This window comes from Oncorhynchus masou, chromosome 21, assembly GCF_036934945.1.
Source record: "Oncorhynchus masou masou isolate Uvic2021 chromosome 21, UVic_Omas_1.1, whole genome shotgun sequence".
Lineage (NCBI taxonomy): Eukaryota > Metazoa > Chordata > Actinopteri > Salmoniformes > Salmonidae > Oncorhynchus > Oncorhynchus masou.
Genome location: NC_088232.1, coordinates 17,351,829 through 17,376,388, shown reverse-complemented (window position 1 = coordinate 17,376,388; position 24,560 = coordinate 17,351,829). Strand labels below are relative to the sequence as shown.

General features: G+C 44.3%; 1 protein-coding gene across 2 annotated transcripts in view; it reads right to left on the bottom strand.

Annotated features, from left to right (window-relative positions):
• LOC135507868 (guanine nucleotide-binding protein G(I)/G(S)/G(O) subunit gamma-2) overlaps nucleotides 1–23,445 on the bottom strand; it is a 28,196-nt gene extending 4,751 nt beyond the window's left edge. Inside the window, exons 1-3 of one of the 2 annotated variants that reach the window (XM_064927593.1) lie at nucleotides 23,171–23,445; nucleotides 20,310–20,460; nucleotides 12,726–12,805 (exon numbers count right to left, since the gene is read on the bottom strand). The gene's annotated coding sequence lies outside the window, so the exon portion shown is untranslated. The remainder of the gene's footprint in view (nucleotides 1–12,725; nucleotides 12,806–20,309; nucleotides 20,461–23,170) is intronic. The other variant, XM_064927592.1, reaches the window with a different exon arrangement.
• Between the last annotated feature and the right edge of the window lie 1,115 nt (nucleotides 23,446–24,560).

Sequence of the window (24,560 nt, the reverse complement as noted above, 5' to 3'; positions counted from 1 at the left end):
GAAGCAGCTGCTAGCTAGAATACGCTAGGTGGGACTAGCTGGGACTCTTATGACTAAAGAGGCATCATGCATAGCTTTCATTTTTACCCATAAGAGTAGAGGTAAAATGTCTCTATTCTCAGCACTTATGACCAATTTTCTACTCTGAGGCATTTTGTGGATACAGCTTCAGGTCAGAAGAGGAAGCTGAAACCTGCATCTATCTCGATAGCCCTTCTTGCCTCTGAGCCAACAGCGACAGTTGAGGCTCAGCTCTCAGTGAACGAGCCCAGTTAGGGCAACATCATGGATAGACCTGACTAGTGTCAGTGGAAGGTGAGCTAGGGGATGAAGAGGATGACAATGGAATTAATCTCATGGAGTTCCTAGAGATAGTCCACAACTCCTGCGCTGACGACCCCATTCTCCCGCCCTCTCAGGCCCACACACCTGATGGCCGGAGAGCAGTGGAGCTGCACTCTGGCCGGGGGAGTTTGGGCTCCTTCATGTCTGCAAGTGGATTGCTGCCTGACTCAACATCGAGTGGCCGTCTTCTGTAGGGGATCAGGTCTTTAAGTGACCTGAACGATGGGAAGCGACTCCAGTCCCACACAGCCCGATAAAGGAACTGTTTCCCGCAGTACCAGCTTGCCTCAGTGAAAATAAGAGCTTGCAGGATTCTTGCCAAGCGTACCCCGGAACTGGTCATGCACAATATAAAGGAATCCGGGTTAGGCAACACTCCCATGGTGGAGCTGTCACTGGCTCGACACTTCAGCCCCTTTCGTTGTTTTACTAACAACACCAGCGCATCACTCCCTAGGAAAGCGGAGCACTTTACTGCTTCCGTTTTTCAGAGAACGTACAAGGCCCTCAAAGTGACCTCTTTATTGTTGGCTTATTTTATGAGTTACTGGAGGAGGTGGGGAAGCAACTGAACTAGGAGACCCTAGACCCAGATGCTTTGGAAAAGATCTGTATGGTTACAGACCTGAGCCTCCATTCATCCTGTAGTGCCATCCAAGGCTGTGGTTGTACCATGAGCCTAGTGGTGGTGGGAGAAAGAGCACTTTAGCTGAGGTTATCCAGCTTAACAGACAAAGGGAGAATTGACCTCCTGGATGCCCCAGTTGTTTAGGCCCACTGTCGCTTCTATGTGGCAGAAGTGTGACATGTGCAAAAAGGAGTTGAAGCCTTCAATTTCTACTTGCCCCACAGACTTGGGCACCGTGGCAGCCCATTGGCCTCTGCGGCTCGCGCCAGCCTCACAGCTGGGAAGGGGCAACAAGCTGGCCTTGGGGGACTGAGGTCCCTGGCGATGCTGCAGTCTGCCAAGACTCAGGCACTGAACCAGGCCAAACCTATAGGGAAGCAGTCTTACGCTGCAGCCACAGCAAGGATCTGCCCCTCTACCCCTGCCCAAGTGCAGCAAGGACTACAGCTCTCTGCCCTACACCCTCTCTTCGGGATTCTGGGGGGCATTTTCTTTTCTCCACTTGGCGAAGACGACTTAGCTCTGCTATGGAGAACACTCTCCATTGAGCTAGAAATCAGTCAGTATTGTTGTTCCTTACTTTAGTTTCTGGGTCTCAGGGAAAAGACGGGGGGACCGCACCCTCACAGGCGTCAGAACCCTAGACAGCTATCTTCTGGTTCTCCCGAGCCCACATAGCTTTGGCTTCTCCTCGTCATGTTTTTACAGCGATTGGTTCACGCAACTGGGCCGCTGCCTGCTCTACCTCCCCATCGCACGTGTGGCTGAGTAAGCGTCTTTGCTCATGACGGCAGGGTAGCCTAGTGGTTAGAGCATTGGACTAGTAACCGGAAGGTTGCAAGTTCAAACCCTCAAGCTGACAAGGTACAAATCTGTCGTTCTGCACCTGAACAGGCAGTTAACCCACTGTTCCTAGGCCGTCATTGAAAATAAGAATTTGTTCTTAACTGACTTGCCTAGTTAAATAAAATAAAATAAATTAAATGACAACCCTCCTCCATGGAACGGGGCCAAGATATATCAGTTATGTAACTGTCCTTCAGATATATTGCCCGACGTCATGCATCATGGCGCTGGTTGCTCTTTCCCGAGAAAGCCTGCTTCCCGTATCTTTCCAGATTGTCTTACTGTAGCCTGGTAGAAGCCACGATCCAATAGGGGAGACCCAATCCCATAACATGACCACATGCTTTCCTTGCTCCTCTTCGAGCCCTCGATGACAAGTGATTTCCCGGTCAGCAGTTACAACCCTGCCTACTACCAGTCCTGGCAGCTATTGTCATGCAGGGCTTACATCCTAGAAAGAAAAAGCAATTCTCCATCCTCACCCAGATGCTTTAGCTTTTGTGGGCACAGGTAGAAGAAAAAAAATGAAAGACAGGCCTGAGACTCTTGGAAAAGAGTGCCAGCTGCTTATGCACACTCTGGTTTTACAGTTGGTGCATTTTTGTCGTGGAGATGTTGTGTGACTATACAGATTGTTCCTCCCCACAATCAGTTGTCCACATCCGGTGTCCTTTTGGACGGAGAGAAGGTTAATCTTGTTAAGGTCCCTTTGCCACGTTCTCAGCCTGCCGTGGTCCCGACAGTGATACAGATTATCCATAACTGTGGTGCAGTCTCTAAGTGGGGCATGTCGCTTACACCCAGTCTCTAAGCTTTTAGCTCGTCCTGGGGTGTGACTATTGTGCTTACAATCTTTTTCACAGCATCTATTAGCTGCTGAAAAGCTTGGTAATGTCATATTCCTCCTTTTTTTGCTTTACTACTGCCATAATCATATGCGTGGACTATGTTCTACCAGCCACTGTTTGCACAGTCTGCCCAGAGGTTTTTCAGGTTAATGTACCTAACCCCATCTTTGGCTAGGGATGACTTTTATCCATTAACACACCTTGGAGCCTATGGCTTTTTGCCTGTAGCCTAATCGTTGTCCAGTACTTGCGGTTCGCATCTACTTGAATTATAAGAAAGCTAGGGCAAGGGTGTCATGCTCTTTGCTCATTGGGAAACCACCCTCAGAAGTGGGCCTTTTCGACTGTATCCTGGCTGATCCTTGGGACCATTATAATGATTAATAATGGCAAGGGACGGGCTGTCTCCTACAGACGACAGACGGCAATGTGTTTGGGACATGTCTCATTATACTGAGATTTATTAGGGTTTCCCTCACTTTGTTATATGTTTTTTCCCGATGGGCTTTCTGCAGCTTCTTGGTGTGAACTCCCTCTGAGGGTTACTGATGTTGGGACTTCCCTGGCTTCCGAAAGCATGTTTCTTGTGATATGGGAGTTGGCCATATCACCACATGTGATACATCAAAATGATCATTTGAAAGAGAACTCAAGGTTACGTAACCCTGGGTTGCGTAACCCTGGCTCTCTGATTTGTAGTCAATTTTGACAGTAGAGTAAATGTTTCTGACTCATACCGAGGCCACATAGGCTGTTTGAAAAGTCGTTTTGTAGGGGGTAGTTGCTCTTTAATGTACATAGCTTTCTGCAAGCTTCCCACATTAAGTTGGGTGAATTTTGGCCCATTCCTCCTGACAGAGCTGGTGTAACTGAGTCAGGTTTGTAGGCCTCCTTGCTTGCACATGCTTTTTCAGTTCTGACCACAAATGTTCTATATGATTGAGGTCAGGGCTTTGTGATGGCCACTCTAATACTTTGACTTTGTTGTCCTTAAGCCAATTAAGCCACAACTTTGGAAGTATGCTTGGGGTCATTGTCCATTTGGAAGACCCATTTGTGACCAAGCTTTAACTTCCTGACTGATGTCTTGAGATGTTGCTTCAATATATCCACATAATTTTCCAGCCTCATGATGCCATCTATTTTTGGAAATGCACCCGTCCCTCCTGCAGCAAAGCTCCAAAAAGTACGATCTTTGTCCCCATGTGCAGTTGCAAACCGTAGTCTGGCTTTTTTATGGTAGTTTTGGAGCAGTGGCTTCTTCCTTGCTGAGCGGCCTTTCAGGTTACGTCGATATAGGACTTATTTTACTGTGGATATACTGTAGATAATTTTGTACCTGTTTCCTCCAGCATCTTCACAGGGTCCTTTGTTGTTCTCCTGGGATTGATTTGCACTTTTCACACCAAAGTGCGTTCATCTCTAGGAGACAGAACGTGTCTCCTTCCTGAGCGGTATGACGGCTGCGTGGTGTTTATTCACAATTACTGCCACATCAAGGGAAGTACTGGATGTACTGGATGTGAGGTAGTCTATAGTTTTAGCAGGGGCTGTAACATTCTTTTTTTATTGTATTTGTAACAGAGTCCATTTGCCCCAAATGGCACCACATAAGGTTCTGGTCACAAATAGTGCACTATAAAGGGAATAAGGTGCCATTTGGGAGGCAGCCCATGCACTGAAGTATGTCTGTGACAGGGACAAGGACCGGACTTCAGTATGTCTGCTGAGTAAGCTGCAGCCACAGCATGCTGAGGTGGTGCTGTGTGGGTCAGCTGGTCAGCTACCTCCCTATCATGCTTTATTCAGTCTGGTTCTACCACCGAACACAGTGTACCTGAGGTAACATACAAAATGTATGTAATCTAGCAGATGCTTTTATCCCAGGTGAGTTACAGTTATGCATGCTGCATGCATTTAATGCATGGGTGGTCCCAGGTGACCATTTTCTAAGCCCCACCCCCTTGATTACTGTTGCAATCTTGGACATTTTCTAGGGAAGCCCAATTCTCCATTCAACCACTGCCGAAATTCCCTCACAATGATCTAACACAATGAAATTAAACACAGACTACCCTTGCTAATCATGAAACTCATGGGTATGTTGCAAGGGCATAGGCACAGGCCCACTGAGGAGCCAGGCCCACCCAATCAGATTGAGCAAAAACACATGTTTTTTTACTATTAAATGTTTTCTATGCTCTTTACTTGTCAGTGTTCCAAATGGGGCATTATTTATATTTTTACCTAAACATGGAAATATCATCAGACAGATTTAATAGCAAGCAATGCACTGGGTTAGTGAGATGTGATGAAATATCACAGAACAGATGAACTGGAATGACATTCATTCTCACGGGATGGGTTGCCAAAAATAACTAACTGAAAGCCACAACCCCAATAATCCATGAATGTGACTGTATTGAGGCTTCTATGACTGTATTGTGCTTCTGTGGCTAAATGCATCACGGCACTGCCTATTGCATTTGTTCATTTAGTTTACAAGACAGCTCATAATCCAATGCCTTATCACAGTCAACAAACCTATATTTGAGCTTTAATTTGCTTTTAAAATGCTACATTTTCTCTCAGCCTCATGGCAAAATGTGTACTGTAGAATAGCAAGAGATTAGCTATAAAAATTTACATTTACCTCTCTGCCCCATGACATAATGTGTAGAATTGCAGGAAAATAGCTTTAAAACAGCAACATTTTCTCTTAACCTCATGGCAAAATGTGTAGAATAGCATGAGATAAGCTATATAACTGCAAATGGCAGAATGTGTAAAATTGCAGGAAGTTAGATGCCCTCACTGGGTTTCAAGTGTTTGAAACTGAGCTTGTCCGAGGTGTCGGACTCGACAACGGTTGCTATCCATTGGAGTGTTGTGATTGATCTCTCAAAATTATGGGTGGGGCTGAGCGAAGGGTCAAAGGCAAAGGTGTATAAAGATGTCAGAATTGACCCTTCACTAAGCCCTGCCCACGAATTTTGGGCAACCAATGCATATCAACTACTGTTGAGTCCGGCACCTCTGACAAGCTAACTTTTAAACCGCATGAAGACAAAAAATTAATGTTTAAATGGCTTAATAATTGAACACCAGAAGTACTTACTACTACGATTCCTGAAATTCAGTCTGTTTTTTAAATCCAAAATTATACTTTTATAATTATACCTCTACCAGTCTCATTGACCACCAAACATTTTTTTTAATGCTAGCTATCTAGACTGTTAATAGAACTTGTTTTCTCAAAAGGTACGTTAGCTAGTTAAGTTAATAATGTTATGAATACAACTCCCATCTGCTATCGACATCAAGATACGATTTGAGAGCACGAGTTAGCTCCAAAAGTTGTAATAGCTTTACTGTCTACTGACAGTGAATTCAGACCCATTCAGTGGCTAGCTACAAGCATAATTTTACCAGGTTCCCATAAATCAATTGTAATGAGATTCCACCACAACATACCCAAGAGTTTCCTGATTAGCAAGCGGTAGTATGTGTTTAAATCAAATCAACACACACACACACACACACACACACACACACACACACACACACACACACACACACACACACACACACACACACACGCACACGCACACGCACACACACACACACACACACAGCGGGGCAGTGTGAGAGGAAGGTGACTCAGAATGGCGATGGAACCCACTCATAGAGTAGACTAGAGCGTGCGAAGCTATGATACAGTACATCTCAATGGTGCCAACAGAAGGGGGGCGGGGCAACAACCACTGCACCAAGGGTCACATTGATTGGTTGGGTGGGCCGTTCTACCATGTGCCCCTTGAATAGTGTGATGGAAATTTTAATGTTTGTGTTTTTCTTATAACTCATTTCTGTGTTCTATTCATGTGCTCTTCTATAAACCAACTTCAGTGTTCATGCAAGTGGCTGACTGATCAAATCTTCACTATCAGTAGCTGCAATTTGGCAGTACGTCCAGACCTTGTTTTGAGAAACGAAAAAGATATCTCAGTTTCAAGGTCTCAGCTTAGAGAGAAGAAGCCTTGTGAGGTATTGGTCTGTCACACATGTTATGAACCACTATTGCTCGGTTACATCAATGAAACAAAACAGTAATGATGAATTAATTACGCAAATATAACTTGTCTGTGTATAGCCGTATATAAGACAACTGCTGGGACTGCCCAGGGAAAGCTTCTTGATCGACATGTGTACTATGGTGCATTGAGTTGGATGGAACCTCTCCAGCGTGCTGACAAATAAAGGATGATTCATTTAAGATTGACTTTTTGTGTCCCTGTGTGAGAATTTCCATGACAATAGTAAATACTACAATACTAGAACAAGCGAAAATATGAATTGAACACTACAATGGAATATTGAATACGGAATACTAGAATACTTAAAGCGGCAATCAGCAGTTGAAACAATGACAAAGCGTTCACCCTTCTACTATCTCTGTTGGAAACTGAGGGATGGGGCTGTAGAACCAGACAGATCTATGGATTTAAGGAGTGACCATCCAGGACATCACGTTTTGAGGTTATACAGTATTTGTTTGCGTTTACTTTGTTTACAAACAGTGGAGTAAAACAAACGTATGGGTGCTGATGGGGTACGACAGTTGATCTAAGATCATGAGGCTATATTCTTAAGCTATAAGTTATATTCTTCAAGAATCAATGGGGTCCATATCATTCATTTCTAAGTCCAAAATGGATGTACTATAGAGCAACTGCTGATTGCCTCCTTTAAATTGCTCCTATTTTATGATTTTAAGACTGTAACCAATCTCACTATTTATCTTATGTGTATATTATTTGGATGGTTGTCACACATTTGAATGCATGTTGTTTTTATTGTTGTAACCCTGACTGCACTACACATTTCCCAATCAGGACAATAAAGATATCGATTGATTGAATACTGAATATATTCATTTAATACCCAGGTGGTAAGGGTAGGTAAAACATAACATCTGCCATGCTGATCCTCAACACGGGTGTCCATCAGGGCTGAGCGCTTAGTCTCCTCCAGTACTCTCTGTTCACACACGACTGGGGATGTAGATTTTCCTAGCCACCATGCTTCTTCACCTGCATTGCTTGCTGTTTGGGGTTTCAAGGCTGGGTTTCTGTGCAGCATTTTGTGACATCAGCTGATGTAAGAAGGGCTTTACAAATACATTTGATTGATTGATTGACTGCGTGTCTATCATGACATTTTCTGATGACATGACGTTGGTAGGCCTGATCACCGACAACGTTGAGACAGTCTATAGGGACGAGGTCAGAGACCTGGCAGTGTGGTGCCAGGAAAACAACCTCTCCCTCAATGTGAGCTAGACAAAAGAGCTGATGGTGGACTACAGGAAAAGGCGGGCTGAGCACGCCCCCATTCACATCAACGGGGCTGTAGTGGAGCGGGTCATGACCCAAACACACCAGGACAGTTGTGAAGAGGGCATGACAACACCTATTCCCCCCAGGAGACTGAAAAGATTTGGCATGGGTCCCCAGATCCTCAAAAAGCTATACAGCTGCAACAACTGCTCGCCATCCGACCACAAGGTGCTACAGAGGGTAGGGCATATGGCCCAGTAAATCACTGAGGCCAAGCTTCCTGCCATCCAAGACCTCTATACCAGGCGGTGCCAAAAAATTGTCAATGACTCCAGCCACCCTAGTCATAGACTGTTCTCTCAGCTACCGCACGGCAAGCTGTACTGGAGCTCTAAGTGTAGGTTTAAAAGGCTCCTTAACAGCTTCTACTCCCAAGCCATTAGACTGCTAAACAGTTAATCAAATGGCTACCCGGACTATTTGCATTGTCCCCCTTTTTACGCTGCTGCTACTCAGGGTTTATTATCTATGCATAGTCACTTTACCCCTACCTACATGTACATATTACCTCAATTACTTCGACTAACCTGTACCCGCGCACATTGAAACGATACAAATTGGGGGAAACACACATTCTTTCCCAATGACCCCCGTTGTAAAAGAGCCAACTTCTTCAACAAACATGCCGGAAAGCTTCTGTGTTGTTCAATTTACATGTAACAAGGTCCAAAATCCCGACCGACGGTTCGCAATGCTCCCACATAGGGAAATAGAGCTTATGAGAAGAGCCCAGTGGCTTCAGGCTAATCGGCGTGGGAGAGTGGGAAATGTGGGGAACCGGTGTCCAAGTAGGCTACATGTAGCTATGTGTGTGGAAAACATTTCATCACAGGTAAGACGTTTAACTTGTTTAGTAAAGTCTGCTTGTTTGTGTTGCTGGTCTTGGCTAGCTTAATGTGCTGGTCTTGGCTAGCTTAATGTCCGGTTGGTACAGTACCTAGCTAGCACTCACTCACTCACATGGCTGCTAGCACTTTCATGAAAAGGGGCTTGAGGGCAGCCCGACAATATTAAGTAGTGAGAATGCTCAGGAGTATGCAATGTTAAAAAGTAATCTTTGGACATGTTGTACTTTTCTTAAATGGAGTTTTGTAATTGATGAAAACAAGCAGACAAGAAGAAAATTGCATTTGAAAAAGGTTAAGCTTTTACTGTGGCCTACTGTATGTATCCACAGGTTGTTTTCCCCACAGGCGGGCGGGGCTGCAACGTTTTTTCTAATGTCGACTGGGACTATACTACACTAAAATGCTAGAATTAGTGAATACTACAACGATAATTATTTCAGAGAGGTAACACAGAGTAAGGCCCATTGTATGTATTCATATTTGTGAGCAGGGTGTTATAATCTGTAACCTGGCTGGAACACTATATAATAATAATCTGTTCTCATCTGGGTCCCCTCTGTGGAGGCCATATGCCTGCCCTTCTCCATGTTGGCCCCTGATGGGTGTCAGGAAGACCAGCACTGTGAGGGTGAGGTCCCCAGGGGCCACGTCATATGTTGGACCAACAGAAGGTTACTGATTAAGGGCTCTGTTCGAAAGTTCTGAGTTACAGCATGATGGAAATTTAATGGCAAATGTTAGTGGAGACTGCAGTCATGGTAAACTCTGCATTTGTCGGCTTAATTGGTAATTTCCGACAAATGCTACTATCGCGTAATGCTTCAGCAATACAGATTAAATAAAGCCCTCCAAGGTTTGTTTTAGAGAAGCGAGTCATTCTTGACTTTTAAAGGTAATATACACTTCAGCCAACATTTGCGACGTTTACTATGAATGTGATCTTCGTGAACATCGGGAATAATGCCTTTAAAAGGTGCATTTAAGACAGACCAATGCGCTTCCCTACAACTCGCCTTGAATCCCAGACTTAGTCTTCCAAATGAACATGAGAATGTAATTTAAGTTACCCCACTTATTGAAATAGGGCAGAAACTACATGACAAGGGCTTCATTGACAAAACTCTGAACAACTCTCAAATAATGCTATAATGGGGCCACAATATCATAATGTTCAATGCTCATGGGAGATGTCAAAACAGGCCATACTATCATCAGCCAGTTGATAGATACCCGAGTCACTTGTTGAAGGTTTCTGCAGTGTATCAGGGAATGTAGGTCTTAAGGAAACAATTCAATTAGGAATGGCTGAACACTACAATATAGTTTAGTGTACAGTGCATTCGGAAAGTATTCAGACCCCTTGACTTTTTACACATGTTGTTACGTTACAGCCTTATTCAAAAATGTATTAAATAAAAATACATCTTCATCAATCTACACACAATAACCCATAATGACAAAGAGAAAACACGTTGTTAGAAATTTGGGCAAATTTATGAAATATAAAAACAGAAATACCTTATAAACATAAGTATTCAGGCCCTTTGCTATGACAATCAAAATTGAGCTCAGGTGTATCCTGTTTCCATTGATCATACTTGAGATGTTTCTACAACTTGATTGGACTCCACCTGTGGTAAAATCAATTGATTGGACATGATTTGGAAAAACACACACCTGCCTATATAAGGTCCCACAGTTGACAGTGCATGTCAGAGCAAAAACCAAGCCATGAGGTCGAAGGAATTATCCGTAGAGCTCCAAGACAGGATTGGGTTGAGGCACAGCTCGGTGGAAGGTTACTAGTTTAGCAGTTTTGAAGGTCCACAAGAACACAGGGGCCTCCATCATTCCATCAAGTTTGGAACCACCAAGACCCTTCCAAGAGCTGGCCGCCCAGCCAAACTGAGCAATTGTGAGCTCTAGAGTTCCTCTGTGGAGATAGGAGAATCTTCCAGAAGGACAACCATCTCTGCATCACTTCACCTATCAGGCCTTTATGGTAAAGTGGCCAGACGGAAGCCACTCCTCAGTAAAAGGCACATGACAGTCTGCTTGGAGTTTGCCAAAAGGCACCTAAAGACTCTGAGACCATGAGAAACAAGATTCTCTGGTCTGATGAAACCAAGATTGAACTCTTTGGCCTGAATGCCAAGCGTCATGTCTGGAGGAAACCTGGTACCATCCCTACGGTGAAGCATGGTGTTGGCAGCATCATGCTGTGCGGATGTTTTTCAGTGGCAAGGATTGAGAGACAGGATCGAGGGAAAGATGAACGGCGCAAAGTACAGAGAGATCCTTGATGAAAACCTGTTGCTGAGCGCTCAGGACCTCGGACTGGGGCAAAGGTTTACTTTCCAGCAGGACAACGACCCTAAGCACACAGCCAAGACAACGTTGGAGTGGCTTCGGGGTGAGTCTCTGAATGTCCTTGAGTGGCCCAGCCAGAGCCTGGACCTGAACCCAATCGAACATCTCTGGAGAGATTTGAAAATAGCTGTGCAGCGACACTGACAGAGCTTGAGAGGATCTGCAGAGCAGAATGGGAGAAACTCTCCATGTACACAGGTGTGCCAAGATTGTAGCGTCATACCCAGGAAGACTCTAGGCTGTAATTGCTTCCGAAGGTGCTTCAACAAAGTACTGAGTAGAGGGTCTGAATACTTATGTAAATGTATTATTTCAAATTTGTATTTTTTTTTTTTAATAAATGTGCATAATCTTCTAAAAACCAATTTTTGCTTTGTCATTATGGGGTATTGTGTGTAGATTAACGAGGGGGAAATTATTTAATACATTTTAGAATAAGGCTGTAGCGTAACAAAGTTTTGAAAAAGTCAAGGGCTGAATACTTTCCGAATGCGCCGTATAGCTTACTTGGTATTGAATTGTTTGAATAGACAACTGCCAGATTCTGAAATAATCATTTGTACCAGAGGACTCATGATCTTGTGCCGTATGTATCAAGAGTCTTAGAGTAGGAGTATTGAACTAGGGTCAGGAACCCCATGTTCGTGTATTCATTGTGATCTAAAAGGCCAAACTGATCCTAAATCAGCATTCCTACTCTAAGAAACTTGATACATATGTCCCTGAACCTAATCTTTTAATAGGACTAGATAGAGGATGAATGGATGGAGTCTTGGCTATCAGTGTCTAGACTGCTAACACTCTTGATCCCTGTCCTATCTGCAGTCCAAAATACCACTCTGAAATGTTACACATGGTGTCAACATGCTGATAACGATGACATTCTATTATACAGTGATTACGTGGGACATTCTAAATGGACAAAGATCTTAAGTGTGTCCCAAATTGTGTATAGTGCACTATTTCTGACTAAACCCTCCTACACCTTGGGTGTGCCCCAAATGGCACCATATGGCAAATGGCACCCTATTCCCTATAATGCTCCCTATAGGGCAGCACTACTGCCTTAATGGTCCTGGTCAAAAGTAGTACACAATATAGGGAATAGGGTGCCATTTGCGACGCAGACCTTATCTCTCTCCGCTGACCCCTTTGTGAACAGCTCTCAAGTACTTATCATTGGCGCAACTTTTAAAAACATTCATAGTTGAGAACACAATAAGTATAAGTACAGAACAAAGTGTTAGTACAGTACAGTATGTGTAAGATGGGATCTCCCCCAGTTTCGCACTGTAACATTACAAGACTCACAGACACATTCATTCTTCACGCACACGTTCTAATATCCCGGGCTCGCCCACTTCTCAATGTGCATTGTGGCACAGACGCTCTCAGGCAGGCAGGCTCTACAGCCTGCTCTTTTCTGTGTTCTCCGTCTTACCTTGTCTGCTCACTCCGCCGCACACTGTCCTGGTGTCCTCCTGGCCTGCAGTTCTGTCAGAACTCTGGTTCAGCTCTACTCTGTAGAGAGAGTGAGAGAGAGCAGAGTACAGTCATTCAGAACAGCACAGCATAGAGAAAGTACAGAGATAGTAAAGTACAGACACTGACTGCATGCTTCTTCCTTCCATCAGAGGCCTGCTGTATCCCAGTTAAATTATATGGAGGCCTGTGTAGCCTCTCTTGTCTGGTCACTTACACCGTACACAGCACTGAAGGGCTCTCTCTCCCCCTCTCTCTTGGTCTCCCCCCCCCTCCCTCCCTCCCTCCCTCCCTCCAGTGGATCCATTCTTCTTCATGCATCTGTGAGTTGGTTTTCTGCTGCCTCTGTTAAATGGGGCAATTACTCTACAAGAACAGATCTGCAGCGGAAGGGAATCCCACCACCGCAAATCATCTCCTCGCATAATGTTAAAGCAACTAAACCTTGTTTGTACCTTCCACTAACATGCATCCTTTGTCCTGATCTTTTCCACATACTGATTGTGCCCACATTTTCAGAAATGTTTACACATGGTATTAAAGTGTGTCTCATATTCGTCCACTGTGTCCGCATTGTGACCACTTGTAAGATATCCAGACACAATGCGTTCCTGACTACCTCCGGATGTGCTCAGAAAATATCTGATCAGAACCAGATCACAGTGTGTCTTTTAATCGTTTACACCTGTCTACAAATGTGGGGAAGATCAGAAGATCAGAACAAATGACACATGTTAGAACCAGGCTTATGTGGTGCTATGTGGTCTGCATCATGTGTCCATGTCACTTCCTTCCATTGTGGTTAAACTCCACTCATAACAAATGGGCTGGAAGATGCTGTCATCCATCATCCATTTCTATCGCTGTCTATTTTGTATTTACTCTCGCATTTACTCTCTTCTTTCCTCTCATGTCTCCCAGTCTCTTATAATAAAATTACTTATTGAAGAGCTACTGAACACGCCAATTGGCACATGTGTTTTTCTGTTGCTTGTTAGAAAAATGACATTTCAGTCTTGAAGGTATGTTTCCTAACCAATTCTGCGGTTAGTGATGTTAATGATGTTTGTCCCCCATGAGACACTGTAGATGTGGAAGCCTATTTAACTTCCCAGAAGTTAAAATCTCCAGAATGAGCCAGAATAAGCCAACAAAAATCTGTAATTCATTTGGAGGTTTTTGCTGAGGATGTGTTTGTTGTGCAATTTTTCATCTATAAAGGTGTTTGGTGCAGTATTTCTCAAGTAAAAAAAATGTGCGAAGAGTGTTGTCTGATATAAACAAAGTCGGAGCTGCAAGGCAGGTCTGTCTCACTACGCTATTGGATAGAGAGCAATCACCGCAGCTGTTCACACCATGTTAGTGGGCAAATGAACATTGTCAAATCAAAGCCCAACCTTCGAGACGCACAGATGTTCCAAACTTCGTTTTAGATGACACTGACTTTATGGCCAAAATGATCCTATTTACACTTTGTAGTCAATGATCAAATCAAACTGTATTTGTCACACGCGCCGAATACAACAGGTGTAGTAGACCTTACAGTGAAATGCTTACTTTACAAGCCCTTAACCAACAATGCAGTTTTAAGAAAAATGTTGACACTAGAATGACTGTTTCTGAATTATATCGATGCCACATATGCCGTTTTCAAAGGGATTAGTTGCTTTTTTTTAAAGCCGTCGCATTTTAAATCTGTGTTTCAATGAAGCTCCCCTGCCTGATTTCACACCCTGGGATTCGCAGCATGGGGCAGAGGTGAGGAACTGTGTGTGTGTGTGTGTGTGTGTGTGTGTGTGTGTGTGTGTGTGTGTGTGTGTGTGTGTGTGTGTGTGTGTGTGTGTGTGTGTGTGTGTGTGTGTGTGTGTGTGTGTGTGTGTGTGTGTGTGTGTGTGTGTGTGTTGTGTGTGTGTGTGTGTGTGTGTGTGTGTGTGTGTGTGTGTGTGTGTCTGTGTGCGTGCGTGCGTGCGTGCGTGCGTGCAGAAGGCCTGGGACATTAGAAGGGATGGGAGGGAAAGAGAGGAGGCTGGGACACAGGGGAGCAGAGGAGCAGGAGAGGGAACTGGATCACTAGTCATGATGCCCCTTATACATCCTTCTTAGTCCAGATTTCACTACTCTGCCCGGACGCATGACTCAACCATGATGACGACATGCACAAACAGTAACAGGAAAAATAGTGTGCTTGCTTCAGAATAATTACTATAAGTGAGAAGTATGTGCAATATTCAGTGGTCTTGCTCACCAAGAACAATAATAACAACAACATGATCAATTCTACTACCTCCACTAGTGCTGTATACAGTCTGTAGTGCTTGTGCTGTTCAGTATTAGTCCCAGACATCACATTTCTGATTTCTACCCGGTCTTGTAGACTCATGGGACAGGGTTGTGATGATGTTGATATGGGTGTGTTCCAATGACACCCTATTCCCTATATGGCCCAAACCCTATGGGCACTGTTGAAAAGTACTGCGCTACATAGGGAATAGGGTTCCATTTGAGACGCCATTTTAGTCTCTATGATGCTCCAGCTGAACATTAGTGCATAAATAGATCCTGTCCTATAGTGTCTCCATCAAAGTCAGACTACCACCCCCCACCACCATTAGATTACACCAGACATCTGTGCCCTCCCCTGGCCTCAGCAGGCACTGCTATGCCCAGCCTGACTACATGGGCTCCAAGGTTTAGGGGGGAGGGGAGAGGGCAGTGACCCAGGAAATGATGCCTTCCCTGGGATCCGAGGAGACAGCAGGCAGGGCCCTGCCTCCAGGGCATGGAGATACTGTGGTTATTTTAGGTTATTATTATCAACTGGTCTGGGGCCTGCCTCACGAATAGGATTGTAAATGGTGAAGGGACAGAGAGACAGAGGACTAATTCTAGATCAGGTGCTAGAAAAAGCATGAGAGTGACCAAGGAGGGTAGAGATGCAGGTAGCTTTGAGTATGTGCACATTTTGATTATGATCTTTATTATAGATTCTATACTAATAGATTGACTGAAGTATTTTTAAAATGCATTAGTGTGGTGTAGTGTGTAGATGCGTTCCTTTGTCTCTGGATGGCACTGACTGATGGACTTCACATGAAGTGCACTACTTTTGACCAGCGTCCTATGGGGAATAGGCTGCTATGGCCGCTGGTGCTATGGGCCCTGGTCAAAAGTAGTGCACTAAGTATGGATTAGAGTGCCATTTGGGACACAGGCCTGGTACAGGGTTCTACAGGGGCCATGTGCCTTCTATCAGGGAGCAGTGTTGGGGATGATGCACATTGCACAATTATCAGGGTTCAGAGAGTTTTGAGTGAGAATTTCACCTGTTCCCTACATAGTGCACTACATTTGACCAGGGCCCATAGGGATCATATACCTTTATCCAAATGAATCCAGCCCTGCATGTTGCTGATAGCTAGTTTCCATTAGACAGATGTGTAGTTTCTTACCGTCAAAATCACCTGCAAGCCTCTTTTTCAGAGTTTAAATCTGTCATGGCCAATGTTGCCATCGAATGCGCATAACCACTGGCGTACCACGCAGCTAAAGGCTTTTTTGTGTGTTGGTTGGCCAATTGGAAGTCACCCCCCCCCCCTTCCCAGAGAGCATATGAACAGGTCATAAGCCAACAATTTGTAGAAGTACAGGAAATTAGCTGTAAAACTGCAACATTTTCTCTCAGCCTCATGGCAAAATATGTACACTGGTGAGTGAAATGTAGTGATATGTTACGTTGCTCCGGTTGAGGAGGAATAAACATAGTTTCCTCTGGCATCAATCAGCCAGCCAACAATAACACTGTCTGACTCACTCCGCTAGACTGTTAACAATAATGTCTGAATCCCAAATGGCACCCTATTCCCTATACAGCACACTATTTATGGGTCCGGGTCAAAAGTAGTGCACTAAATAGGGAATAGGGTTCCATTTGGGACACAGGCAATTTTACAAACATTCAGGCTTGTTTAGAGTGTGCAGGACTGGAGTATGCTCTTAATGTTTCAGTACATAAACTAACCATGCTGTCCAGATAGATATGGAGGCGCTACACAGAGGGAATCATAAAACTAGTACTAAAGCTTGTTAAAACTACGAGGCCTGACAAAAAGACTGCAAGGCACATACATACCATTGGCTGTTTGATAACTTGGAGAAAAAAAGATGGAAGGGAAGCGCTGCTAGGATACAATATAGATCTTTGTAGTGTCATAAAAAAACAGCAGGACCAAGGCACATTGTTATGGCATGTTCAAGAAAAACTGGTTTGGCATGGCCTTTCTTTTCAAACATAGCCTTTGACCAAGATACAACTATAAAAGTGCAATATATTGTACAATTTCACTTGTGCAATGGTAAGTATGAGGTCAAATGTGTCCTTTAAAGGTTATAAAAGGGCTGTCCGTATACATTCCCGGTAACAGTTTCCTCACCATTTATTTATCATTGCATTTTTGTATGCTAGTTATTCACAAATGTATGTTTATTTCCTTAAATATACTGTGTTGTGTGATTATTCTTTTTACCAGGTACTGTTGGAATGTAAATCGTTTTGTGAGAAATTACACTGCTCACTCAAAAAGTTTATGAAGTATTTATAAAGCATAAATAGCGCTCATTTTAGATTAGGGGCTGCAAAAATACTTTACTAATGATTAGTATCTAACTTCCCGGACAGGGAGTCTGATTGACTGCAGACCTCCAACCCTAACCCATAGGTACAGTATGCGAGGCTACAGTTATTATTATTATTTTTCACCTTTATTTAATTAGGAAAAGCCCATTGAGAAACAGGGTCTCTTTTGCAAGGGAGACCTGGTCAAGAAGGCTGCAGTTGGCAATACATTACAAAATGAAGCAATAACGCACGAGGGGGTGTGATATATGACCAATATACCACGGCTAAGGGCTGTTCTTATCCACAAAGCATCAAGTAGTCCCTGGATACAGCCCTTAGCCGTGGTATATTGGCCATATACCACAAACCCCTGAGGTGCCTTATTGCTATTATAAATTGGTCACCAACATAATTAGAGCAGTAAAAATACATGTTTTGTCATACCCGTGATATAAAGTCTAATATACCATGGCTGCCAGCCAATCAGCATTCAGCACTCACCCAGTTTATAATGTAAAACATATTATACAATCATCCACACAATCCAGCCTATCGGAAACATTTCAAATCAAATCAAATTTTATTGGACACATACACATGGCTAGCAGATGTTAATGTGAGTGTAGCAAAATGCTTGTGCTTCTAGTTCCGTGCAATAATATCTAACAAGTAATCTAACAATTCCCCAACAACTACCTAATACACACAAATCTCAAGGAGTGAATGAGAATATGTACATGTAAATATATAGTATAAAATTCAGTATATACATATATGAGTAGTGTAAGATATGAAAACATTATTAAAGTGGCAATATTTAAAGTGACTAGTGAACCATTTATTAAAGTGGCCAGTGATTGGGTCTCAGTGTAGGCAGCAGCCTCTCTGAGTTAGTGATTGCTATTTAGCAGTCTGATGTTCTTGAGATAGAATCTGTTTTTCAGTCTCTCGGTCCCAGCTTTTATGCACCTGTACTGACCTCGCCTTCTGGATGGTAGCGGTGTGAACAGGCAGTGGCTCAGGTGGTTGTTGTCCTTGATGATCTTTTTTGGCCTTCCTGTGACATCGGGTGCTGTAGGTGTCATGGAGGGCAGGTAGTCTGCCCCGGTGATGCATTTTGCAGACCCCACCACCCTCAGGAGAGCCTTGCGGTTGAGGGCAGTGCAGTTGCCGTACCAGGCTGTGATACAGCCCGACAGAAAGTTCTCAATTGTGCACCTGTAAAAGTTTGGCAAGGTTTTGGGTGACAAGCCAAAATTCTTCAGCCTCCTGAGGTTGAAGAGGCACTGTTGCGCCTTCTTCACCACACTGTCTGTGTGGGTGGATAATTTCAGTTTGTCTGTGATGTGTAGGAACTTAAAACTTTCCACCTTCTCCACTGCTATCCCTTCAATGTGGATAGGGGGTGCTCCCTCTGCTGTTTCCTGAAGTCCACAATCATATCCTTTGTTTTGTTGATGTTGAGTGAGAGGTTGGTTTCCTGACACCACACTCCGAGTGCCCTCACCTCCTCCCTGTCTCGTCGTTGTTGGTAATCATACCACCTACTTTTGTGTCTTCTGCAAACTTGACGATATAGTTGGAGGCGTGCATGGCTATCCAGTTGTGGTTGAACAGGGAGTACAGGAGGGGGCTGAGCACGCACCCTTGTGGAGCCCCAGTGTTGAGGGTCAGCGAAGTGGAGATGTTGTTTCCTACTTTCACCACCTGGGGTCGGCCTGTCAGAAAGTCCAGGACATAATTGCACAGGGCAGGGTTGAGAGCCCAGGGCCTCCAGCTTGATGATGAGCTTGGAGGGTACTATGGTGTTGAATGTTGAGCTGTAGACAATGAACAGCATTCTGTAGGTATTCCTCTTGTCCAGATGGGATAGGGCAGTGTGCAGTGTGATGGCAATTGCATCATCTGTGAACCTGTTGGGGCGGTATGCAAACTGAAGTGGGTCTAGGGTGGCCGGTAAGGTTGAGGTGATATGATCCTTGACTAGTCTCTCAAAGCACTTCATAATGACAGAAGCGAGTGCTACAGGGCGGTAGTCACTTAGTTAAGTTACCTTTGCCTCCTATGGTGCAGGTTCAATGGTGGCCATCTTGAAGCATGTGGGGACAGCAGACTGGGATAGGTAGTGATTGACATGTCCGTAAACACACCAGCCAGCTGGTCTGCGCATGCTCTGAGGACGCGGCTAGGGATGCCGTCTGGGCCAGCAGGGTTACCACGTTTACATGTTTTACTCACGTCAGCCACGGAGGGGGGGCGCAGTCCTAGTTAGCGGGCTGCGACCGTGGCACTGTATTATCCTCAAAGCGGGCAAAGATGGTGTTTAGTTTGTCTGGAAGCGTGAAGTCGGTGTCCGTGACGAGGCTGGTTTTCTTTTTGTAGACCGTGATTTCCTGTAGACCCTGCCACATACAGTGGGGCAAAAAAGTATTTAGTCAGCCACCAATTGTGCAAGTTCTCCCACTTAAAAATATGAGAGAGGCCTACTCATTTTCCACCATAATTTGCAAATAAATTAATAAAAATCCTACAATGTGATTTCTGGATTTTCTTTCTCATTTTGTCTGTCATAGTTGAAGTGTACCTATGATGAAAATTACAGGCCTCTCACATCTTTTTAAGTGGGAGAACTTGCACAATTGGTGGCTGACTAAATACTTTTTTTGCCCCACTGTACGTCTTGTGTCTGAGCCGTTGAATTGCGATTTCATTTTGTCCCTGTAACGGCATTTCATGGTCTGATTGCCTTGCGGAGGGAATAACTATACTGTTTATATTCAGCCATATTCCCAGATCTCTTTCCATGGTTAAATGCGGTGGTTCGCGCTTTCAGTTTTGAGCGAATGCCACCATCCGCGGTTTCTGGTTAGTTTTAATCGTCACAGTGGGTACAACATTTCCAATGCACTTCCTAATGAACTCACTCACCGAGTCAGCGTATAGATCAATGTTGTTCTCTGAGGCTGACCAGAACATATCCCAGTCCGGGTGATCAAAACAATGTTGAAGCGTGGATTCCGAATGGTCAGACCAACGTTGAATGGTTCTAGTCAGTGGTACATCCTGTTTGAGGGTCTGCCTATAAAACGGGAGGAGCAAGATGGCATCATGGTCAGATTTGCTGAAGGGAGGACGGGGGAGGGCTTTGTATGCATCACGGAGGTTAGAGTAGCAGTGACCGAGTGTATTACCCCCGTGAGTACTACAATCAAGATGCTGATAGAATTTAGGTAGCCTTGTTCTCAAATTTGCTTTGTTAAAATCCCCAGCTACAATAAATGCAGCCAAAGGATATATGGTTCCCAGTTTACATAGAGTACAGTGATGTTCCTTGAGGGCCTTTCATGGTGTCTGCTTGAGGGGGAATATACACAGCTGTGACGATAACTGACAAGAATTCTCTTGGGAGGTAATATGGCCGGCATTTGATTGTAAGGAGTTCTAGGTTAGGTGAGCAGAAGGACTTGAGTTCCTGTACGTTGTTATGAGTCATTAATCATGAGTCGTTAATCATTTACACTCCTCCTGAAGAGTGTTTTGCACCAGAGTTTTAACCTAGGTGAGCAATACTTAGTAGACTAGACAATTCCTCTGCTGCACAAGAACCCTATGGGACACAGACAAAACAACAAGAGTGCAGTAATATAAAGTGTGACACTCAGTCTTGGCCTCTATACTGTACCATCTCCACTTGTTACTGTAACCAGAACTAGGCCACTGACTCAGTAGTCTTTTAGAAGGAGCCACTGGGAATGGAAGGCAACAATGAGCATTTCATGAAAAGAGAGAAAAAGTAACAAACTGAAAAATGATTAGTCTTTTGTCAAAGTCAAGGCCTTTTGTCTCCCTACATTTGTAGTCTTTCACTCTATCTCTCTATCATGCACACAGAGTGTGAATTACGGGGGCCCAGGTGGCTCTCAGACCCCCTGAATGAGACATGAGAACCACTACATGCAACAAAGTCCAACTTTGGGGGGTGTCTAAATAATGGTAAGTTGTTGTTTATAAAAGCTTAATAAAAAAGCTTAAAATCCAAATAAAATGAAGACCCCCACCTCTGTGTCATGGTTTAAACCATTTTCCCCCCATGTGGCTGCACAGTCATTGGTCTGCACTTATCATTCTGGGAAAGCCCCATGTCTTAGACCCTTTTCAAGTGTCCCAATTTTTCTTTCTACAACAACGTCCTTTTATCAGCAACACACATCAATTACTTCAGGCTACAAGAGTCTAGACCCAATGACAATCATCGAATGTCATAACACTTTTTGGTGTATTGTAACAGATGTCTCTTTCCATTTATCAGGTAGCCTACTTTTTGAAGTGATTTGTTCGACAAGAAGATTAAAACATCACGACTGGTTGTATTCATGCCAAATGAAAAGGTAACACACTTTTATTACAGTTAAATGACAGGTCTTTACTATTAGGGCTATAGGCGGCCGCCTGAAAAATATTGAGAGCCCCCGAACTTCACTGTATAATTTGCACTCTGTGTATACACACTTACACACACAGTCCATTGTTGCCTTTTCTCATAGTGGGTAGCTATGGAGTCTGTTGACATTTAGTGTGCCATTGTTTCAGTCTCAACATGAATGTGTATCAAACAATATGTGGCCTTGCAGCCGGTCCAGCACTGCAAAACATGCCAGCTCGGCGCTCCCTCTCCCTCTCCCCCTCCCCCTCCCCCCACACACACACGCACACGCTCGCACAAACACACACACACGTCCCTTCTCCAACATGTCGGTTCTGTTCTGGTTCACAACAAGAGCTGAGCACCCCGGAACGGAGTGGTAGCACAATTCTGGCCCTCGACTTATAGTGTGCCTCTATAATACGAGGACTGAAAACACTAATCTATTTTAGCAGTGGCGGTGAGACCATTTTCACATGCTCACCACACAGGGCTAACAGATACTGAGATACAGATGTATTAAGTGAGAGCCTTATAATGGAAGCACACTTAACATGGCTGACTGGGGATGTGAGAGTGTGAACGTGCACTGTGTGTGTGTTTTGTGTGTGTGTGTGTGTGTGTGTGGGCGCGTGCGTGTGCATCTATACATCTGAATCTGTGTGAATGTCTGTTTGTATCTGCATCTGTAGCTCATCAGTGTGTGATTATATTTCCCAATAGTACTGAATGGCCACTGCCTTCTGAATAGGAACGACCAGAGAACCCACGGGAGAGTTGAGGGATTCCTCTTCCATTCTCAGCTGCCCCCCCCCCCATCCTCTCTCATTCTCTCTCTCTCGCAGCATCTCTCGTCCAGTCCTCTCCCTTCCCCCCAACCTCCACTCTCCCCATCTCTCACCCCCCACCTCATGCTAATTTTCCCCAAACCAGATGCTCCTAATTTCTCTCCCTCATACAACAGACCTGTCCAATGTGACAGGAGAAGGAGGAATAGGAAAAGAGGAAAGAATTCCATTCTCTCATTCCCTCACTCTCTCACATACACAAAGAGATCAGAAATCCAAAGAGAGCAAATTATAAACACACCCCAGAGAGAGAAAGATACAGAGGCTTTAGCCTCCCTAATCTAGAAGGAGGAAGAGGAGGGGATTCCATGATGTAGAGACCAGGGAACAGAACACAGGCATCTTTCTCTCCCCTACAGCACTGACACAACCACTGACTGTAAATCAACACACGCACACAAAAAGACCAACGTCTCCTCTAAAGCACCCCCCCCCCCCTAATAAGCCATTGTCTTACAACCAAACAAAGGGAAAGACATCAAGAAATGGTTAGAAAATGGTGGAAATGTGTGTCTTACCTCTGTAATGTGTGTGCTGCTCCCCTAGTGTCGCCAGAGACATGCAGTCTGGTGGAGTAGTATCCACACGCTTACTGACTCTCCCTCCCTCTCACACACACACACACACACACTCACACAGTCAGGCAGGCTAGCAGGAAGGCAGGCAGGCAGGCGCGCTCATACACACACACTCTCTCACTGTGCTGTGCTGTGGCTCCCTCTCTCCTGCTCTGCTCTGGCTGCTCTCTCTTGCTGATCCAGCTGACATACGCCCTCTCCGCTGCTGCTCAGTCTCCACCCTTCAGCCAGCACCAACCCCACACTACACACGGCCTACAAGAAGCTACCAGGAGCCCTCCTTCCTCCCCCTCCCCCTCTCTCTTTCTCTCTCTGGTCGGCTATCAGACACAGTGCTTCTCTGAGGCCACAGGAAAAGGCTTGCCTGTCTTTTGTAAACACGGACTGTAAACAAACACATACTGTAGGTGCAGCTGACAGTGACACCCATGACTTTTTCATCTTTGCATGTAGATTGTTCATGTATTATGGAATATATTCATCTTCCTTCTTCTTCCCTGCTCTGACACTGTGCTGTTACCTGTCTGTCAGAAAATTGGAACGGAAATGGCAACACACCAAACTGGAAGTCTTCCGACTAGCTTTGAAAGACAGTACCGTGCAGTATCGAAGAGCCCTTACTGCTGCTCGATCATCCTATTTTTCCAACTTAATTGAGGAAAATAAGAACAATCGGAAATGTATTTTTGATACTGTCGCAAGCTAACTAAGAAGCAGCATTCCCCAAGTGAGGATGGCTTTCACTTCAACAGTAATACATTCATGAACTTCTTTGAGGAAAATATCATGATTATTAGAAAGCAAATTACGGACTCCTCTTTAAATCTGCGTATTTCTTCAAAGCTCAGTTGTCCTGAGTCTGCACAACTCTGCCAGGACCTAGGATCAAAAGAGACACTCAAGTGTTTTAGTACTATATCTCTTGACACAATGATGAAAATAATCATGGCCTCTAAACATTCAAGCTGCATACTGGACCCTATTCCAACTAAACTACTGAAAGAGCTGCTTCCTGTGCTTGGCCCTCCTATGTTGAGCATAATAAATGGCTCTCTATCCACCGGATGTGTACCAAACTCACTAAAAGTAGCAGTAATAAAGCCTCTCTTGAAAAAGCCAAACCTTGACCCAGAAAATATAAAACACTATCGGCCTATATCGACTCTTCCATTCCTCTCAAAGTGAAGGTGGTAAATGACCTTTTAATGGCATCAGACCGAGGCCTGCATTTGTCCTCGTGCTTCTTGACCTTAGTGCTGCTTTTGATACCATCGATCACCACATCTTTTGGAAACATTGGATACCCAAATTTTTCTACACGGACAAATTC